Below are 20,677 nucleotides of genomic sequence, written 5' to 3'. Positions count from 1 at the left end.
GTGCTCATCTCTATGACATCATGCAGATGGTGCCCAATGGTCTTACTCATGGGTTAAGGCTGTGGAGTAGAAAGAATTGTCAGCAGTTAAACAGAACACTAGTACTCTTGCCTGGAAAATTCCATGGACCGAGGAGCCTGGTAGGCTATAGTCCATGGGGTTGCAAAGAGTAGGACACGACTGAGCGACTTCACTTTCAAACAGATCCCCATGTGCCTGTTTCCTAGCAGGCGTGGCTGCCCGGCTGCGGGCGCGCTAAGGAGCAGTGGAGGGACCTGCTGTCTGCCTGGCTCCACCTCAGGGCCAGTCCACGTTCCCCTCTCCCCACAGGCTATTGCATGGGTGGACGACCACCCTCTTATTTGACTCTCACTCCATGGAATACCGAGTGTATCCTGCAGGTTGTGGGTGCTCAGGAGATACTGGGTGAATGAAAAAATGAATCAATGACAGGGGAAGTCGGTGCAGGCTCTGATCTCACGACACTCAACCCTGAAAGCCCACTGCTCTTTTAGGACACTAGCACCATTAACTCTGGGCTTCCCTGATGGTTCAGTGGTGAAGAATCTGCCTGCCAATGCAGGAGATGCAGATTTGATCCATAGGCCAGGAAGACCCCCTAGGAAATGGCAACTGACTCCAAGATTCTTGCCTGGGATATCCCATGGACAGAGGAGCCTGCTTGGCTACAGTCCATGGGGTGGGAAAGAGTTGTGACTTAACAACAACAAGCCTTAACCCCACAGTTAAGGATTCATTCCTTTTGCTTAACATTATAAACATGGGGCTCTATCTCTGTGAAGAGCAGATACTCCAAGAAGAGGTAATCAAACCCACTTTGTTATGTGTTTCTTAGGAGTTAGACGTTCCCCCTGAGAATAGCTCCAGCTTGAGGTAGAGTTATGGGAGGAGGAAGACCTGAAGGAGGTGGGTAAATTCTTACTGGCAGTGTAATGGCCCCCAAAAATGGAACCCAGGAATATGCTGTTGTTACATGGTGAAGGGGAATTAATGTTGCAGATGGAATTAAGGTTGCTAATCAGCTGATCTTAAAATAGGGAGAGCATCTTGGATTATCCAGGTGGGCCCAGATAACCACTTTTAAAGTAAAAGTGGAAGAGGGAAGCAGAAGAGATGGTCAGAGTGACGCAGCTTGAGAAGGACTCCATCCACTATTGCTGACCTTGAAGACGGAGCTCGGGGCCATGAGCCAAGGAACGAAGGTGGCTTCTGGAAGCTGGTAAAGGCAAGGAAAGAGCCCAACCCTGCTGACATCCCCATTCTAGGTAAGCAAGACCCGTGCAAGGCTTCCGACCTAATAGGACTGTAAAATGGATCCATTGTGTTGCTTGGCCCAGTGGTTTGTGTGATTTATTACAGCAGCAGTGAGACCAGCATGTAAGAGGACACAGCTGGAAAGCCTGGGACTGCAGCTGGTCGCCTACCCCCACGTGACCATGTGGGACAAAGCATGGGCCTCCTCGCTGTGCCGGCCTGAACTGGGAGCGGGCGTGCATCCGGGTGTAGGAGGCTGCTCATCCGTGACCGCACCTGCGGGAGACTTTACAGGGGAGTCACCAGTCCAGTAAAAGCACCCAAGAGCAGTTTGGGTGAGTTTGACAGGCAGCAGTGGGCTAAGGGTTGAGAAAAGGCTGCCTCAGCCCTCCATTCAGAGCTTTCAGGCCGTTCAGACTCTTCTCTGAACGTGGAACACATTTTATTTAAATTCCTGACACAGCTGCAAAAGTGAATTTGCATCTTTATTTTGGTTTCAAAGTTTCTTCTTGGTGATGATAATAGCTCAGCTGGAGAAAAGTGCACACAGGCACACGTGCACACATATTCATGCACACACACGCACACATATGCATATGCACTTGCATATGCTCACACATGTACACACTCACATGCACATATTGATATGTACATGCACAACACATGCCTGTACTCACACGCGCAAAAACACATGCACACACACACAAACACATGCACACACACTTGCATATATTCACACACGCACATAAACATGCACATACTTACATGCATACATTGATACATACATGCACCACACATGCCTGTACACACACACACATGCACACACATGCATACACATTTGCATATACTCACACGTACACACTCACATGCACACATTGATACATACATGCACAGCACATGTCTGTGCTCACACATGCACAGATACATGCGTACACTCACACATGTGTACACACAGAATTTCTAGCAGTTTCCCAATGTTCTGTTCAACAACAGATGGACTGGGTGTGTGTTCACACACACAGGTTTGCCTGTGCTCAGTATTTTAGGGGACTGATTGGCCTGTTATAAATATCAAAACAAAATTCAAACTGTTTTTTAGCTCTTAGGTGCTAGATGAAGTGTTAACCAGGTTACATGTGTATCTCATTTAATCAATAAAATTGTGCAATATAGATTATATGCCCATTTCACAGATGAGAGAGGAGGTTATAGTCTAAATGAGGTTATGGTTTGTGTCCTCCATCCTGGTTGGTGTGACCCCAAGTATGAGCTTGTGGTGCTGCATTCTCCCGATGGCCAGATTGCTGGGTGTGCGCCTGGCTCTGAGGTTACTAACTGTGACCGAGGGCATGTTGCTTAACATGGTTGTGTCTCAGTCCTTCACAGAAGATGGTGCAGATAACGCTGCTGGTGAAGAACTCGCCTGCCAGTGCAGAAGATGCGTAACAGACCCAGGTCTGATCCCTGAGTCAGGAAGGTCCCCTGGAGGAGGGCACGGCAACCTACTCCAGTGTTTTTGCTGAGAGAATCCCAAGGACAGAGGAGCCTGGTGGGCTACAGTCCGTGGGGTTGCAAAGAGTCGGACACGACTGAAGCCACTTAGCAATAACATACTTCAAAATGTTGTTTGTGGACTAAATGAGTCAGTACCAGTTAAGCACTTTGAACACTGTATGCCACCAAAGGTGTCCTCATAAAACGATAGCTTTGTCACCTTAGGGTTGATTTTTTTTTTCTCTAAAATTGTCATGCCGACCAGTGGCTTGGATTAAATATGGTAGTGAATCATTGTGAACATTGGACAAAGCTGAGTTCACATCAGGCAAAGTTTAAATAAAAAAAAAATAAGAAAGGAAATTAAGCCATTGAATATCTTAATAATCTTTCCTTTTTATTACTCAGTATGGTTCTCATGGAAACCTCAGTGGGGCATTGGGTCTGTAATTATTGTATATTTTGTTAATATTGGGGAAATTGAAACTCAACAAAAATGACTTGATCCATGTCATACGGGGATCAAACAGGAGAGGCCCATCTGCTTCTAGAAGCGATGATGATTCTGCTTCATCTTTCTTCCTTCCTCCCTCCTTCCTTTTTCTCCTGTCCACTCATCACCCACGCATCCACCATCCAGATCCATCCACCCATCTATCCTTCCCTTCCTCCTTCTTCCTTCTATTCATCCATCCATCTATCACTTATTACTCAGAATGTACAAAGGAATGTAGGGACCAAATCCATTACAAACATATGTGGAAATGAACATTTTATTGAAATGTTCTCTAACACGATTATAATGGCTTCATTAGGTTTTCTTCTCCTGGGGTCATTTTTATCCTTGTCAGTGACCTGGCTACTCCTGAATATCATGTTTGCACTTATTCAGAAGCATGCATATTTTAATGTAATTCTCTGAGGATTTGCTGCCCACCACCGATGGTCTGAAATAGAGTTTAACATGTGAAGAGCTCAAAAGATATGTTAATAGTTCTGTGTACTGTAATGAATTTAGAAAAATTATGTAATGACTGTATTTCACTGATGATGGTGTTTTAGTGATTCTCACTTAGGGTGAAGCTCTAGTAGGGAGCTCCCCCTTGGATGCCACGAGCAGGTCTCAGCCTTCTCTCTGATCCAAAGACATGGAAAGGATGCTCTGGTGTGACGCCTCCTCCCTGAAGCCCACAGGGAGACCCGGCGGGAGTGGGCACTGGAGAGGAGAGTGCAGCAATGCCATTGAAAGTCAGTCGTGGTAAGAGGAGGCCACTGGCCAGACGCTGACTATAGACAACTCCTCTTTAATACTGAGACTTCTTGGCCTTTTCTTAAAAATTCCCCACTCTATACATGTATGTCAAGAGCTTTCTGGATGAAATTTCCAAACTGTGAGATGCACGATTACAGCTGGCTCTGCAAGTTAGCATATCTCGCAGACATATTAGCTCATGTGGACAATGCACACTCATCCTGAGAAGGCGCCTTAAGCTGACATCAGTATTCCACGTATGGGACAGGAGGAGGCGCCTGTGGCTGGCGGTGGAGTCTTTTCCTGGTTCAGATGACCCAGTGGTGAACTCATCTGAAGATCCCACTAGAAGTATTTTGAACGTGATGAAGACACACTTGAAAGACTTGTTAAAAGGTATTCATGAGTACTGTCCCTGACTCGAAGGGAGTGGTAAGTGGGACAAAGAACAAACTCTCATCACCTCCAGGATGTGGCTAATCGTTATTCAGAAGAGCAGACTCTGGAGGTCGCCTTAAACCCAAAGTTCCTTACATCATCTAGGTTAAGATTTCACTCTCGGTGTCCAACCTGACCAAGGTGAGACGGTTAACCATTTCTAAGAATGCAAAACTGGAAATTGATTGTCTTGGTACTAACTTGCATTCAGTCTGAAACTGGAATCATCTAGAAGATAGAAATTCATCTCAAAGCAGGGATTCTCAAAGTTCTTAGACCACCAGCTGCCACCACATGTGAGAATTTATTAAAAGTGCAGCTTCTTATTGAGTCCTGCCCCAAGGTCACAGGTGTGAGGTCTTGCACAAGGGGCCAGCAGCAGAGCCAGCTGACTGAGCCCCTCTGTAACCTTGCCAAAAGCCCCCTGATCATCACTAACAAGCTTCCTGACCCCAGATTAGGCAAAGATGCACACTCCAGTGCTCACCCTATAGCACTCTAACCAATCACCTAATGCCAATCTTCCAGCAGAAATTTTCTTTGTCTTGAGGCTATAAAAATTGGCTCCTAATCCACAAAAACTGTTGACTTTCCCTGGTCTGTCAGGGGTTGTCAGTCCGCTGTGCTCACAATGCCCACTTTATTTCTGTTCTTGATCAACTCACTCCTCTCTACAATGCTGTGTCTGGAAATTCTTTTCCAACCCATGCTCAGATTGCCTCAACACTTCTCGAACTTTGCCCCAGGCCTACAGGACTGGAAATGTGGGAGGGGGTGGCACCACTCCACACCTGTTTCCACAAGTCTCCCTGGGGGTAGGTGGGGCTGAGCCCGCCCCTTGGAGAGCCTACAGGAAGCCGAGCAGCCCATCAGTCATCACTGATGGTGGAGAAGCCCACACCTTTCACCGAGGACATTACTTTACGGTATGTTTTAGGGGCTTATTTAGATTTACTGTTACCCATATTTCATTTAAAATGTTAACCTTTTAAAATATAAACTATTTTATTTAAATCATGTTCTTATAGATGCTTTCTATTTGTGGTGAGTGATCCTTAGTGTTTCATTAGTGGTAATAATGACTTCATTCAAGAAAAAAAGGATTTTGAAAAAAAGATTATGTTAGGTCAGTTTGTAACGGTACAGTTGATGTTATTTGTATCTTCCTCTTTCAATGTTTTTACAGTGAGTCTATGTTACCTTTGTCATCAGAAAACAATAAGTGTTCTAAATGCAAATAAATCAATAAGCTCTAGCATGTTCTGCAGGGCGGTGGTAAAGATGGGCTAGGACGCTGATGGGATGCGGGTGTGCTTATTGTTTTTTTCCATTTTTGCATTTAGTGTTTGAGTGACTTACTAATGGCATTTTAGCATAAAACATGCAGCGTGTGACTACAGAGCTCTGGGACTGAGCTTCAAAACCTTGCTGGAAATGAGCATCCCAAAAGCTAAGTTGGGCTTCCCTGGTGGCTCAGCAGTAAAGAACCCGCCTGCCAATGCAGGACATGTGGGTTCGATTCCTGAGTCAGGAAGATCCCCTGGAGAAGGAAATGGCAACCTGCCCCAGTGCTCTTGCCTGGGAAATCCTATGGACAGAGGAGCCTGGAGGGCTGCAGTCCACGGGGTCACAGAGGCAGGACTTGGCAACTGAGCTCACATGAAAGCTATGTTGATAGGAGTGTTTTAATGTCATATTTCTTTTTAATCTTATACACGGTAAAATTCTTTCCTGTGTTGGACCATTCTGACTTTTGACAAATGCTTGGAGTCATGGCACTACCATGATTGAGACCCAGATCTGTTCCATGGACCCCCTCAAAACTCCCTCCTGCTGCCTCTTTGTCGTAAATCTCTTCTGCTACCCCATCCCCTGCCAGCTCCCATTCTGTTCTCTGCCCCATGGTTCTGCCTTTCCCAGAACATAGTATGAATGGAATCGTACAGGAATGTATAAGGATGGCCTCCGGGTCTGGCTTCTTTCCCTGGCGTCTGAGATACCTCCATTGCAGTTGCATTTATCAGTAGCTGTCTTATTATTATTTGGACGGATCAGTTGTTTTCCAGTTGGGAAACACCTGGAAACAACAATTATACGTTGCTCCAAGCAATCAGGGTACAGATTTTGTGTTTGTGTGTGAACATTGTTTTCATTTTTCTTGGGCAGCTATTGGGTCATATGGTAAGCGCATGTTTGAATTTATCAGAAACTGTGAACTTATTCTCCAAAGTGGGTGAAGTTTTGCATTCCCACGAGTGACATATCAGACTTCCAATCCCACCCATAGGTGGTATTATCAGCATTTTTTTTTTTTTAAATTTTGGCCATTCCAACAGCTGTATGCATGCATGCATGCATGCTAAGTCACTTCAGTCACGTCTGACTCTTTGCGACCCCATGGACTGTAGCCTGCCAGGCTCCTCTGTCCATGGGATCCTCCAGACAAGAATACTAGAGTGGGTTGACATGCCCTCCTCCAGGGGATCTTCCTGACCTGGGTATTGAACCTGTGTCTCTCAGGTCTCCTGCATTGGCAGGTAGGTTCTTTACCACTAGCGCCGCCTGGGAAGCCCAATAGCTGTATAGTAGCCTTCTCCAGTTTTAATTTGTATTTCCCTGACGTTAATGATGTTGAGTGTCTGTTTGCCTGTTTATTTTCATTTCTCTATGGTCTTTGATGAAGTATGTGTTCAAGTTTCTGGTCCATTTTTATTGAGTTATTTGTTTACTTACAGTTGAGTTTTGAAAGATCTTTGTGTATTCCGGTTAGAGGACTTTATCACATATGTAATTTGCAAACACTTCCTCTGAGTTTGGGATTTGTCCTCTCAGCCTCTTAAGATAGAGAGTAAAGTGAATTATCTGAGTCCTTGCATGTCCTTTTTGGAAGTAAATGAAGACCACTCAAACAAGAACAGAGGCCACACTTTGCTCCAGCAAGGGGCTCAGGCACCACCATTTGTGTTTGGCAGAGACTCACAGGAGGAGGAGCGGAAAAGCTTTATCGTGGAAGAAGGGTGGGGGGCTCCAGGTGGGCTCCAGGTGTGAGGCCCTTGGTCTGGGGAAACTGGAGGCAGCTCCCTGGAGACCGAGCATCCCATGTGATGTAACTGTGGATGGTTTGGCTTCCTGGGTTGGCCACGGCTGGGGTCAGGGGTCAGAGTTCCACTGTCATCTGGCCCTTGTCTGTCTGTAAGTTCAGTCTCTCACTTTATTTAGGGCAACCAGTGTACATTCTGTTGCGAGGAGTACACAGGCCTTGAAAAAGCAGGGTGCACCCAGGCAGGTAAGTGCCATGGTCTGAGAATCACCGCAGGCAGGGCTGGCCGGGGCAGTGCGGAACCTGGCTTCTCTGGGGACTATTTGGGCCTGATTATGAGTGACAGGACCCAGAGGGATCAGGGCAGAGCGAGAGCATCCCCATCAGTACTCTGGCAGCCAGAGCACCTCCTGCTGGCCCTGGGGGAGCCCGCGAGCCTTGGGGAGCATCCGCGGGGCCAGCGCACGGCAGCCCCAGGCTGGTCTTGCTGCCCGAGCAGCGGGGCAGATCCTTGCCTTGTCTTCCCTGAGCCCATGCCGGCTGGGGGTGCGGTCTCGGATCTTGCTTTTGTACTGTTGCCACAGCTTCTGTCTGAGCACTTGGGGTGAGCTCGGCCTTGCCCAGCTCAGGATGAGACCCTGCGGAGGGGCGCACAGGCACCCCCGACTCCAGCGGCCGTGGGAGGGAGACGGCGGGGCCAACAGTGCCGTGGCCGGGATCGCCGTCCCCCAGCTGTGCGGGCTCTTGCTGCTGTCCAGCAGGTGTCCGGTCTGCAGCCAGAGGCCCTGTCCCCTTGTCCACTGGGCCGTGACCGCCTGTGACTAGAATCACTCAGTGTTTGGCCGAGGGAAGCGGATGCTGGCAGCTGGCAATCAATACTGCAGAAGTGATGGCCTTTTTGCATTTGAAACAATGTCTTTCAGCTTCAGGGGTCAGCGCAGATCCATGGGATTGGGGGCTGCCAGGGTGCAGCAGGAAGACTGGAAGGTGAGCCAGGCCTTCTGAGAGGGCCTGGGGCAGAGCAGAGGACCCTGTCCAGAGCCTTTTTCTTTGTCTCTGCCCCTCAGGGTCATCGCGGCCACCTCTGTGTCTCTTCTGAGTATCACTTCTTCACGGAGTTTTTGGGAGCATTTGGGTGGATTACAGGTAAATGAAGTAAAGTCTGACTTGCTTCAGTTCAGTTCAGTTCAGTTCAGTCACTCAGTCGTGTCCGACTCGGTGACCCCATGGACTAGAGCATACCAGGCCTCCCTGTCCATCACCAACTCCTGGAGTTTACTCAAACTCATGCCCATTGAGTCGGTGATGCCATCCAACCATCTCATCCTCTGTCATCCCCTTTTCCTCCTGCCTTCAATCTTTCCCAGCATCAGGGTCTTTTCCAATGAGTCAGCTCTTCGCATGAGGTGGCCAAAGTACTGGAGTTTCAGCTTCAACATCAGTCCTTCCAATGAACACCCAAGACTGATTTCCTTTAGAATGGACTGGTTGGATCTCCTTGTAGTCCAAGGGACACTTAAGAGTTTTCTCCAACACCACAGTTCAAAAGCATCAATTCTTTGGTGCTCAGCTTTCTTTATAGTACAACTCCCACATCTATACATGACTACTGGAAAAACCATACTCTTGACTAGACAGATCTTTGTTGACAAAGTAATGTCTCTGCTTTTTAATATGCATCTTGGTTGCTCATAACTTTCCTTCTAAGGAATAAGTGTCTTTTAATTTCATTGCTGCAGTCACCATCTGCAGTGATTTTGGAGCCCAAGAAAATAAAGTTAGCGACTGTTTCCCCATCTATTTGCCATGAAGTGATGGGACCGGATGCCAAGATCTTCGTTTTCTGAATGTTGAGCTTTAAGCCAACTTTTTCACTCTCCTCTTTCACTTTCATCAAGAGGCTCTTTAGTTCTTCTTCACTTTCTTTCATAAGGGTGGTGTCATCTGCATATCTGAGGTTATTGATATTTCTCCCGGCAATCTTGATTCCAGCTTGTGCTTCATCCATCCTGGCATTTTGCATGATGTACTCTGCATACTCTGTTAAATAAGCAGGGTGACAATATACAGACTTGATGTTCTCCTGACTGTTGCCCTGAATTTTAGGGGCATACTTCTTTAGCTTAAAACTTTGCCACCCTCCAAAATGTAAATGCATTTGGGAAAATGTAAGCTATTTTCACCATAGTATGAAGGAGCTTCAAAACTTTTCCCAAGGCAGTTTTCCATGGCTAAAGCCTGTGGAGGAGATCGGGAGGTGGGTTAAGGAGGGAGGAGGAGGAGGCTGGCCAGGTCTGAGACCTCAGGACATAGATTTCTCTGCCTCGATGATTCGTCCAGGTCCCAGTGGGGCCACGGGCCAGCCGGAGAGGACTGGGAGGGGAAACTTTAGATGTTTGGGACTCTGAGACATCTTTTGAAAAGGGACTTTTGTTTGTTTCTTTCTAACAAAACCCCCCTTTTGGGGAGAAGGATGTAAGGAGAAGGCCCACCAACTTCTGCTGCCCGGTCAGTGTGTGAAATACTGAATCTGGGAACACAGTCTCTTTTCCTTCCTTAAGTCTAAGCTTCCTTCATAGTCAGCTGTTCAGTCCTTCCACTGTTTCCTTGGCCTGCACCACTGCTCAGTGGAACATCTTCATATCCACGCTTTGTTGTTCTTACAGATGTTAATCATGGTGCAAAGAATTCAAGAGAAAACCTCACCCCTTGTGACTGAGATCTCACCTCCTTGCATTTATTGTGATTTATTTAGTGCTAAAGCCCTCATGCTGGGAAAGACTGAGGGCAGGAGGAGAAGGGGCCAACAGAGCATGAGATGGTTGGATGGCATCATTGACTCAATGGAAATGGGTTTGAGTAAACTCCGGGAGATGGTGAAGGACAGGGAAGCCTGGCGTGCTGCAGTCCATGGGGTTGCAAAGAGTCGGACATGCATTAACTACTGAACAACAACAGCAACACAATTTCTACAAGGGGCTTAAAGAGCAGAATCCCGTGGACACTTTGTCCTCCTGTTGTAATTCTTTTTGGGGAGCGAGTCCTGGGGCCAGAATCTGGTTAAAGCCAGCACGAGGGTGAGCATGCCTTAACTCAAGGGCAGCTGGCAGTGAGAGGCAGAGCTCTTTGCGCGCGTGTGGTGCCTCATCCGTGGTGGAGGCGATGCTGCCAGAATTCTCAGGCCAGCGGGGGTGCGGGCTCACCCTGCTCCTTCAAAGACGACCTTGATGGAGTTTATTTGAGGGGGAAGGAAAAGATGAGTCAAGTGAAGAAACTTCGGCCCTAAGAGACAGACCCTCTGAAATACCAGCTCTGCCAGCTTCTGACTTGCGTCTCCCGTTGGTAAGTGGGGTGGACTGTCTTTTCCCTGCAAAGTGGCCACTGCACTCACCATGTTAAATATAATTAAAATCCCTGGTGGCTCAGACAGTAAAGCATCTGCCTGCCATGTGGGAGACCCAGGTTCGATTCCTGGGTTGGGAAGATCCTCTGGAGAAGCAAACGGCAACCCATTCCAGTACCCTTGCCTGGAAAATCCCATGGACGGAGGAGCCTTGTATGCTACAATCCATGGGGTCGCTAAGAGTTGGACACGACTGAGCGATTTCACTTTCCTTCTGAGAAAATGTCCCTGTTGTTCCAGAATCTCTGGTTCTGGAGAGCACAGCTGGGTTTCATAAGGAAACTGTTTCGGGTGGTGTCTAAATGCTGCTCAGAAATGCCACTTAGGGGAGAAGTCTGCTCTGGAGCCTCGAATGGGGCTCCTGCTCATCGCTGGCAGCCCATGCGGGACACCAGGAGGGGCCTGGGGTCCCCAGAGAAGCAGCTCTCGGGGCATGCTCCTCTCCTGGTAGTGCCCCTGAGCTGGGGGCCAGGCAGGCCCGGCGCAGGGGTCCCTGGGCACACAGCCACTCCCTCTTCAGGCCTTCAGCTTGCCTCTGCCACTCAATCCCACCTGGAGCCCTTGGCCCGGGACTCTGGTTGTCTCATCACAGAGTCCCTTGCTGGGAACAAGCATGCACTGGGCTTGGCTCTGATGGTCCCCTTCCCATTTCCCTCCCGCGTTCCTATCCCTGCCCCTGAATGACCCTGCCTGCCAGGGTCGCTGCCCCAGGATAGAAGTGTTAATGCCAACAGGAGGAGTCCCTGAGAGGGCTGGGGCAGGAGCCAATGGGCTGGGCCCACCTCACCCCCAGCCAGGGACCCCCATCTCAGTTTAGAAAAAGAAAGCCTCTAATAGCTCAAGGCCAGTGGGTGGTCCCTTTTTAGAACCTTGGTGGCTTCCCTGCATCCTGGCAGGATGGGATCAGTCGTGTCCGGCTCTTTGTGACCCCATGGACTGTAGCCGACCAGGCTCCTCTGTCCATGGGATTCTCCAGGCAAGAATATAGGAGTGGGTTGCCTGCCCTCCTCCAAGGGATCTTCCCGACCCAGGGATCGAACCCAAATCTCTTACGTCTCCTGCATTGGCAGGCGGGTTCCTTACCACTAGCGCCACCTGGGAAGCCCAGCGCGAGGCACTGCCCGCCCTGGAGTCACAGCTTGACCACGGGGTGGGTGGGTCGTGGGTAAAGGCCTCACATCTTCCCTTTTCTCATCTCCTCCTTTCCTACAGATGAGGGGGTGTTTGTTGTTCTTTGTTACCCTTGCTCTTAATTGTTCACACGCAAGGGGGGGGTCTCTATTTGGGGCCAACCCATCCCAGGGCCAGCTGGGCAGGCAGAAGGTGGCTGCCTTGGTCTCTGTGCCTCTCAGAGGCCAGCACGCCGGCTGCTGGACGGGCCGGAGCTGGGAGAGCTCAGCGTGGTGCAGTAGAGACCCGGCCTCCGCGCATCCAACCCAAGACCTTGGACTTTGCGGACTCCCTGCGCATGCGCACATGGTCTCCTTTCCCAGGAGCCCTTCGGTTTGGCGGGATGGCTCCTTTGACTGCCAGATTCAAGAAGGAAAGGCCCATAAAATTCACAAATGCATAGTCGCATGTGTCATTTTTGCTCAGCTGCAGCTCACAGTGACTGAAATGTGGGCACTGGGGCCCATCTTTGCTGTTTGATTGTTTATAGCTCAGAGGGGCCCAGATTTCCAGTGCGGGGGATCATCCCAATTCCATGAATGGAGCAAAGGGGCTGGGATTTCGGTTAAAGAAAATGCATGCTTAGTCACTCATTCATGTCCGAGTCTTTGCAACCCTTTGAACTGTAGCCCGCCAGGCTCCTCTGTCCATGGGATTTTTTCAGGCGTGAATACTGGAGTGGGTTGCCGTTTCCTTCTCCAGGGCATATTCCAGACCCAGGGATCGAACCTGCAACTCCTTTGTCTTCTGCATTGCAGGTGGATTCTTTTACCTGCTGAACCATCAGGGAATTTATAAAACGTTATGTTTTCTTTTAGCCAGGACACTTACTCTGTGCCTATCACTGAGGGTGGTGGTATTAACAAAGATATGTAACAAAGAGGGCTCAGCCTTCTGTAGGTGGCTGTTTCTTTAGACAGTTTCTTCTCTCAGCCTTTTATATTCTGAATTAGAAAATCTTAAACTACAATTTTGGACTTCCCTAGTGGTTCAGTGGTAAAGAACCCACCTGCTAATGCTGGTGACTTGCGTTCCATCCCTGGGTTGGCAAGATCCTTCAGAGAAGGAACTGGCAACCCACTCTAGTATTCTTGCCTGGGAAATCCCATGGACAGAGGAGCCTGGTGGGTCTGTGGGGTCCATGGTGTCACAAATAGTCAGATATGACTTAGCAACTGAGAAGGCATGCACATAACCTACAATTTCAGTTGTTGGGAATGAGCTGTTCATTGCTCCTGGTTAGGATTAGGTCATATTAATACCTTCACTTGTAACATGGGCTTCTCTGGTGGCTCAATTGGCAGAGTCCACCTGCAACGTGGGAGACCTGGGTTCGATCCCTGGGTTGGGAAGATCCTCTAGAGAAGGGATGGCAACCCACTCCAGTATTCTTGTCTGGAGAATCCCATGGACAGAGGAGCCTGGAGGGCTACAGTCCACAGGGTTGCAAAGAGTCAGACACGACTGAGCGACTGGCACACTTGTAACATGGAGCAGTGATGGCAAGAGCTTCCATGATAGGTTTGTTCACCAGGTGGAGTGTGGAACCCGACAGTTGAAGGAAAGTGAGTTTTTCTCATGAGGACTCCCAGATTCTCTAGATGCTGGGTCGCTGAGCTAGTGTCTCTCACAAGTCCAGCCATACCTCATAGTATAATGCTTCACTTTTTTGCACTTTGCAGACATTGTGTCTTTTACAAATTGAAGATTGTGGCAATCCTGCATTGAACAAGGCCACTGGCGCCTTTTCCCTAACAGCATTATTTTAAAAGGAAAGTATGTCCATTGTTGTTTTAGACAAAAGGCTATTGCACACTTAATAGACTACAGTATGGTAGTGGGAAACCAAAAAATTTGTGTGACTCTCTTTGTTGCAATATATGCTTTATTGTGCTGGAGTGGAACCAAATCCACAGTGCCCCCGAGGTATTCCTGTAGAAGATTAAATGCTCCAGTTTGGGGAAAATAGTGGTGAAACCCAGTATCTGGTTGCTTTTGGATCTGAAAAGTATTTTGTCATGCTGTTTCTATATTTACACGTGGTTTTAAAATATGACCCCTAAAATATGTCATTAATTTCTTTTTCTCATAATGCAAAAAAGCATCAAGTATTTGGAAAGACTCAAATTTCTGACAAATAAACTGTTTATCCTACAGTTTGGTCTTATTGGGAAATTTTAACTTTTTTTTTTTTAATAACATGTGGAATTTTAGTTCTAAAGCAATAAGCTTGAGCTATTTAAAATACTGAATATATCCCTCTGTTTTGTTAGGTCATTTCAGTAAGCTTTTTAAAAGCAAACAGTGGTTTTTAATGGCATTTTAATATCACAAAGAAAGGTTTTTTTTTTTTTTCAACTATCATTTGGAAAACGCACATGAAGAGCTTACTGTCCCCTAGTGTGGGAAAACAGGACCCTGCTGTCCATTTCTTTGCATAACACAAATGGTATGCTTCTGTGATTTGATAATATTCATGATTTTTATTATTTTCTTCAAGCTGGAATCAAGACAGAGGCCCCCAGTTTCCTAGGAGTGAACAGTGTATATAAATCAGTCTTCAGATGTGACCCCTTGTTCACCCCAGCAGAGTGGGCGTCCACACTCCTCCTCTGGTCTGTATCACTGCTCACCAGGTAATTATTGCATAAATGGAAAATCACTTCTCCTGCTGTAAGAGTTCTCAGGATGTCCCTGCTGACTCCAAGTTGTCAATGGAGTATGGTGTCTTCTGGGGCAGCCTGCTGTCCAGCGCATCTCTCACACGGATGCAGAGTTGGTTTGGCCCAACCATGCGGCAAGACACCTATAAAAGTGCGCAGGTGAGGATGTGCTTGGTCGCTCAGCCATGTGCTACTCTTCGTGACCCTGTGGACTGTAGTCTGCCAGGGTCTTCTGTCCATGAGATTTTTTTATGCAAGAATACTGGAGTGAGTTACCATTTTCCTCCTCCGGGGGATCTTTTGGACCTGGGGATCAGACCCGGGTCTCCTGTGTCTCCTTCACTGCATGAAGATTCTTTATCCGCTAAGCCATGAGGAAAGCCCACAGGTGAGGATAACGCCCTATCAGTGACATCCCAGGGTGATGTCACCAATTTCACTTATTGCTGCTTCTCATAACGTCTAACTAGTGGCCAGATTTCACGTTTCTCAGTAAGTGCAGCATGACCTATTTTTGCAAGGAAACCTCTGATTTTGAATGCTATTTCTGCAGTTTTGGTCTCTTTTCACCCCCTTGATGCCTTCATGCCACTAATTGTGATCATTTTATCAAAGACCTTGGATGGGCAGATTGGCAGATCAATTTCAGATAATCCTCATCTTACTTTATAATAGTTCTTTGGATGCTTGCTAGCAATCATCTGTTGCAGATTCACTGTTTATAACGTGTTTTTATGTTGGAGTCTGCTCATTATCAACAATTATTGTGCTGAAATAGGTTATCATTTTCTTATTAAAAGTTTAAACAATGATAGATGTTAAAATTACTCTTTATTTTAAAAGCAGAATAAAGTTACTTTTCATTTAGTGAATATTAACATACAATTATGAAGATTATTTTGAATTTTGGGGTCATTGATATATTTTGGGTGTTAGGGAGAAAACACATCATAATTATAGCAATAAACATCCATGTGAAAATGTAAGCAGCACGGAAATATTTTGTAAACGTCCTGGGTGAGATGTGTGGCACTGTTTCCTGAATGTTAGCTGAGAACTGACCAGGGAGATTCTTCTAGTGCAAGCACTTTAAGAAAACACCGGTTAGTAAGAACTTAAGGAGCTTTCCGAGTCAATCATGATCAATATAAATTACAAATTTGTGAAGTGCTGTGTAGGAGACAGTTTCATCACTCTTCCTCTTAAACCACAAAGCCATCAGTAGATCACCCGGTTGCTGAGAGGCTTGACCATGAACTTCACATTCGTTAGACTACATTAATCCTCATGGCAGGCTTTGTGAAAGCCAACATTATCACAGTTTGTAGATAAGAACTGCCAGGCCGGCTGGTGACCTCAGAGCAGGGAAAGGCTGAGCTCGCCTCCCAGCCATGCTCGCTGCCTTTGGAAAATCCCTGGCAGGCTTTGGACTCTAAAGGGGAAGATGCAAGGAGGAAGGTTGGATCTTAGGAGGGAAGTTGTGTGGTTTCCCTGGGCATGTCCTTCTCTGTGACCTGAAGGGGGAACGGGGAAAGTGGATTGGATTGCTCTGCTCAAATGCAGCCAGAAATACGCTCCAAGCGTGAGCTGAAACCTGGCTGTCCATCCAGCCCAAAGAGCAAAAACCCTCTGAAGACCTGTATTTCCTCTTAAAAGTTCATGATTGGGCTTCCCTGGTGGTAAAGAGTCAGCCTGCCAATGCAGGAGACACAGGTTCGATCCCTGATCTGAGAAGATCCCGCAGGCTGCAGAGCAACAAATACTGAGCCTGTGCTCTAAAGCTGGGGAGCCACAACTACTGAGTCCTACGGCCTGAGCCCTGCAACAAGAGGAGCCCCCAAAACGAGACTCCTGCACACCATGCATAGCGCTCGCCACAACTAGAGAAAAGCCTGCATAGCAACGAAGACCCAGCACTGCCAAAATATATAAAAAATAAAACTGTTAAAGAAAGAGGAGAATTCTACATTATCTTGATTTAATAATATCTTTTCAAAAGCTCATGCAATTTTGTTTTCCATTGCATAGTTTATCTTTGTGGAATTAATGTTAAGATACTTCAAATTACAGTAGATTACAATGGGTGCTTTTAGAATACGTCTGGCTCGCAGCCCTGCCCAGCACATCTGTGACATCTGGGATAAAGATGTCCAGCTGTAGCTCCCTTAGCCCAAAATACGTGATGCAGTGCTCCTGCAGTAGAGTTTGAAAAGGTTAAAAACAAAATCAATCCAACTTTCTCTTTAACGTTACAGAATAGCGTGGGCAGTTGACTGGGACTTTCTGGTGTTCGCATGAGTGTCCTAAGTCCTTGAGCCCTCTCAGTCCAGCAAATCAGGGCGGCAGGTCAGCCTACAGAGGGTGGGAGGAAAACTGCACGAGTTGGTTTCCTTCTGCCGTGTGACTCTTCCTCTGGAGTCCAGCTCAGGGAGCAGGGAGCCATCTCTTCTTCCTTTTCCCAGGGCAGCTGTGCTGGGAGGTTTTTTTGAAAGGCAGGCAGTCCACGAAAGACACATAGACCCATGTGATGATAAGGTTAGGGCTTAATACAATGAATAAATTGCTCGTTTTTTGAATTGAATAAATACAGCTCATTCTAGGCAAAGCTGCCTCTGTCATGCTGTCGGGGCCTATTAAAATTTGGATTATCACTTGTCTGTGGCAGCTATAACTTTTCTAGTTACTTTTTTCTAATATTTTAATGTTTAGCATTCATAAACCTAGAGCCCGCCTCTTCTCCTGATGGCTCCTGTCTCTTTTGCATACCCTGCCTGCCCTATTTAGATTATTTTAGCCACTCTTCACACTTCTTCCCCTTCCGTGTGTCCTTGCAGGGGTGGAGGAAGAACTGGGATGTCAGAAGTCACCAGATGCTATGCCATCAGCAAGACCATGTTCTTGGGCAGAACTGTGTGAATTACCCTTAAGTTCCCAGGAAGTTTGAAGTTCCCCACCCCCACCACCCAGTCTCTTTCTGTCTCAGTCTCATTGCCTCCCAAGATATTAAATCTACTTTTAGTTAATAACTTGTAAGGGCTTAAAGTCTTTTTTCCCAGTTGTTGTTCAGTCGCTAAGTCATGTCCAACTGTTTTGTGACCCCCATAGACTGTAGCCTGCCAGGCACCTCTATCCATGGAATTCTCCAGGCAGGAATAGCAGAGTGGGTTGCCATTTCTTTCTCCAGGAGATCTTCCGGAGACAGAGATCGAACCAATGTCTCCTGCATTGGCAGGTGGATTCTTTACCATTGAGCCACCTGGGAAGCTCCCTTTTTGCCTCCCCAGAATCTCCCCTATTTCCTTATTCAGGTCCAGCCACAGATTGAAGCCCAGCTATATGGTCTTCGCATCTGCTCCAACCTCACAGGTGAAAACTGGAGGCTGTTCTCAGAGGTAGGAGACCATTTGGTGATCTTTTCGGTAAATACAGCAGTGAGGAGGGGGAGAAAGAACAGTATCTAATAGATCCAACTCCTGAGTCCAAGCAGACAGTTTAACCCTTGGGTCATCGCGTTTGTATTCCACTTATTGGATTGCTAATAGATTTTCTTCATTTGTGTGAGACGTTGCAAATGATGTGCAGAGGCCGGCCGGTTCTCCAGCGCCCGGACCAGAGGTCCACCTGTACGGAGCCGGCGTTAAAAGCTGCAGGAGTTGCTGCCTCCTGACAACATCCCAGCTGTAGACTAGCAATCGCAATCCTCGGGTGGCAGTTTTAATTATCGGCGCCGGCGATACCATCAGCCAGTGTGTAATTGCGTGTCAGTTTCCTGGCTGTTGGGTATGGAAAGTGGAGCCAGAGGAGCGATGATTGTGGAAGCGGTAGAGTCGTATTTAAACAATTCAAATGTGTGACTGGCAGTGTCATCAAACAGAGAGAGCCTGACCCCAGCTGTCGCTTACTTTTCCTTATGCAGATTTCTTCATGCTGTCTGTCAAAGAGCTCCATGGGCCGAAATGGGACAGAAGAGGTGACATAATTCTCAGAGCAAAGAGGGCTGCTTGCCTTAACTCCGCAGAGGCGTTCTTTTAGCCTAAACAAATATGACTGCCAAACTGTAAATAAACCAAGACCATTACAGGAAATTCTATAGACTTTTGCTGATGAATACACAAAAGCAGAATATCAAACAGACATCCTAGCCTTAAACAATGTAAGTCAAAGCGGCCTGATTGCCAGATACTTAAAGAATAAGCACTGTGACGATTAGAAGGGTTTCTTTTTGAAGAAGAAAATGAAATAACTCTTTTAATTGTAGACTAAAATTTTGAGGCCAAGGTGGAAAAAAATCGTGTAGCTCATTTCGAAAAATGCTCGGTAGAGAAAGGTGATTGGATGAAATTATGACACAGATTTCAACTTCAATCTGGCTTATGTTTTAAGTTGTTATGGCCTCAGATGCTTTGAATACAATTGAGAAAATTGAAATACGTATGCTGTATAAACGAAGGTTAAAAATAGATCTGAGTGGCTTTCTAAGAAAGGTGGGTTAAGAAGTAAGGAACACTCAAATTTCTGCAAATGTAATTGCATAATTCTGTATCCCAGCAATTACACACTTCCAGGAGATGGGAGAAATGCACATTTCCTCTCAAAAACTTCATTTACTGGTATTCGAAAAAAGAGCTGGATAATCAAGGGTTAAGTCTGCATGCATGCAAAAATAAACGAAAGGAGAGTTTATAAAATGAACTGTGGAGGTTAAGTGTGGGGGTTAAACTAACACAATGAACTGTGAACACAAAGAAAAATGTTTCTTTAATTTTTAAAATGTTTTCATTTCTCATAATAAACTGAACTTGCAGTTGCATACAAACAACATTATTTCATACCCTGAAGACACTGCAATTTAAAGCTTTTGGAACTCAAATTGATTCTGGAAGCAATGCTATAACTACAGAGGCGCCGTGGCAATCGTGATCTTCTGAAGGGCATCAAACCGCACCTCGAGTAGCACATTTGAAAGCAAACACTGGCTCGTGCACACACACAGGTAGGAGGCATTTAAAACAGGGTCAACATTGCATTTATTTCTAGTTTCAAAGGCAAAGTTACTGATTTCCTCACAGGCTAATGGAAGCCATATTAATTGCCACAGTACATTCAGATTTGAAAGTAATAAATAGGCACATATTAAATCCTCTAAGGATTAATTTGTATTTTATCAGCTGTGAAAAGGGCAATTTTTTACATATCTTGACTTAAGAGGTAGCCTTATTAGGCGTTCATTGGAAAACAAATTCTGCATATATTTTGTAGCAAGGTTTAAAAAAAAATCATTTTTTCCTCCTCAAAAGTAGTAGGGTGCAGCTAGGGAAGCAATTAGTATTTATATCCTAGACAAACACAGTGTTGGAGTGCCCTGACTTTTAAATATTTGTATGGCTGGTTAAAGGAAAGGATGATAGAAAATGATGAATTGTTATATGTTTTATCATACTGGACACAGGGGTGTTTGCGGGGCTTCAGACAACATTGTGTGCCTGCGGTGTGAATTGTCAAGGCATGGTGACAGTTCGTATTTATTTTTAGGGGAGAGCACCCAGAAACGCTAATGTTCCTGTTGGGTTGGCTGTGAGGCAGCAGGTGGAAGGCGTGGTGCGTGCGGTCCCATGGCCAAATTGCTTGGTAGCTGGTGGAGAGGCCTGGGGCCTTGGCTGGTGTTGGTGAGATCTCTCTCTGCCTTCTGTGTGCATGGCTGGTGGTCCCTGATTCTCATTATCTCAGCAAAGCGGGGCCATCTGAGAAGAGCCCACTTTCCTATGTTTAAGCAAGGGATAAGAGCTGAAAAGTATTCAACAAATCCATATTTCTGATCACTCTTTCTTTTAGTAAGAGGACTGGTTATCATATTTTCACCCCCAAAATGTTAAGTGGTCCAGTTAAATTAAGGAACTAGGTGAAAAAAAAATTGTCAGACTTCTCTGGTGGTCCAGGGGTTA

This window comes from Bubalus bubalis, chromosome 23, assembly GCF_019923935.1.
Source record: "Bubalus bubalis isolate 160015118507 breed Murrah chromosome 23, NDDB_SH_1, whole genome shotgun sequence".
NCBI classification, from domain to species: domain Eukaryota; kingdom Metazoa; phylum Chordata; class Mammalia; order Artiodactyla; family Bovidae; genus Bubalus; species Bubalus bubalis.
The sequence above is the reverse complement of the archived record's forward strand: the minus strand, read 5'-3'. Positions refer to the sequence as shown.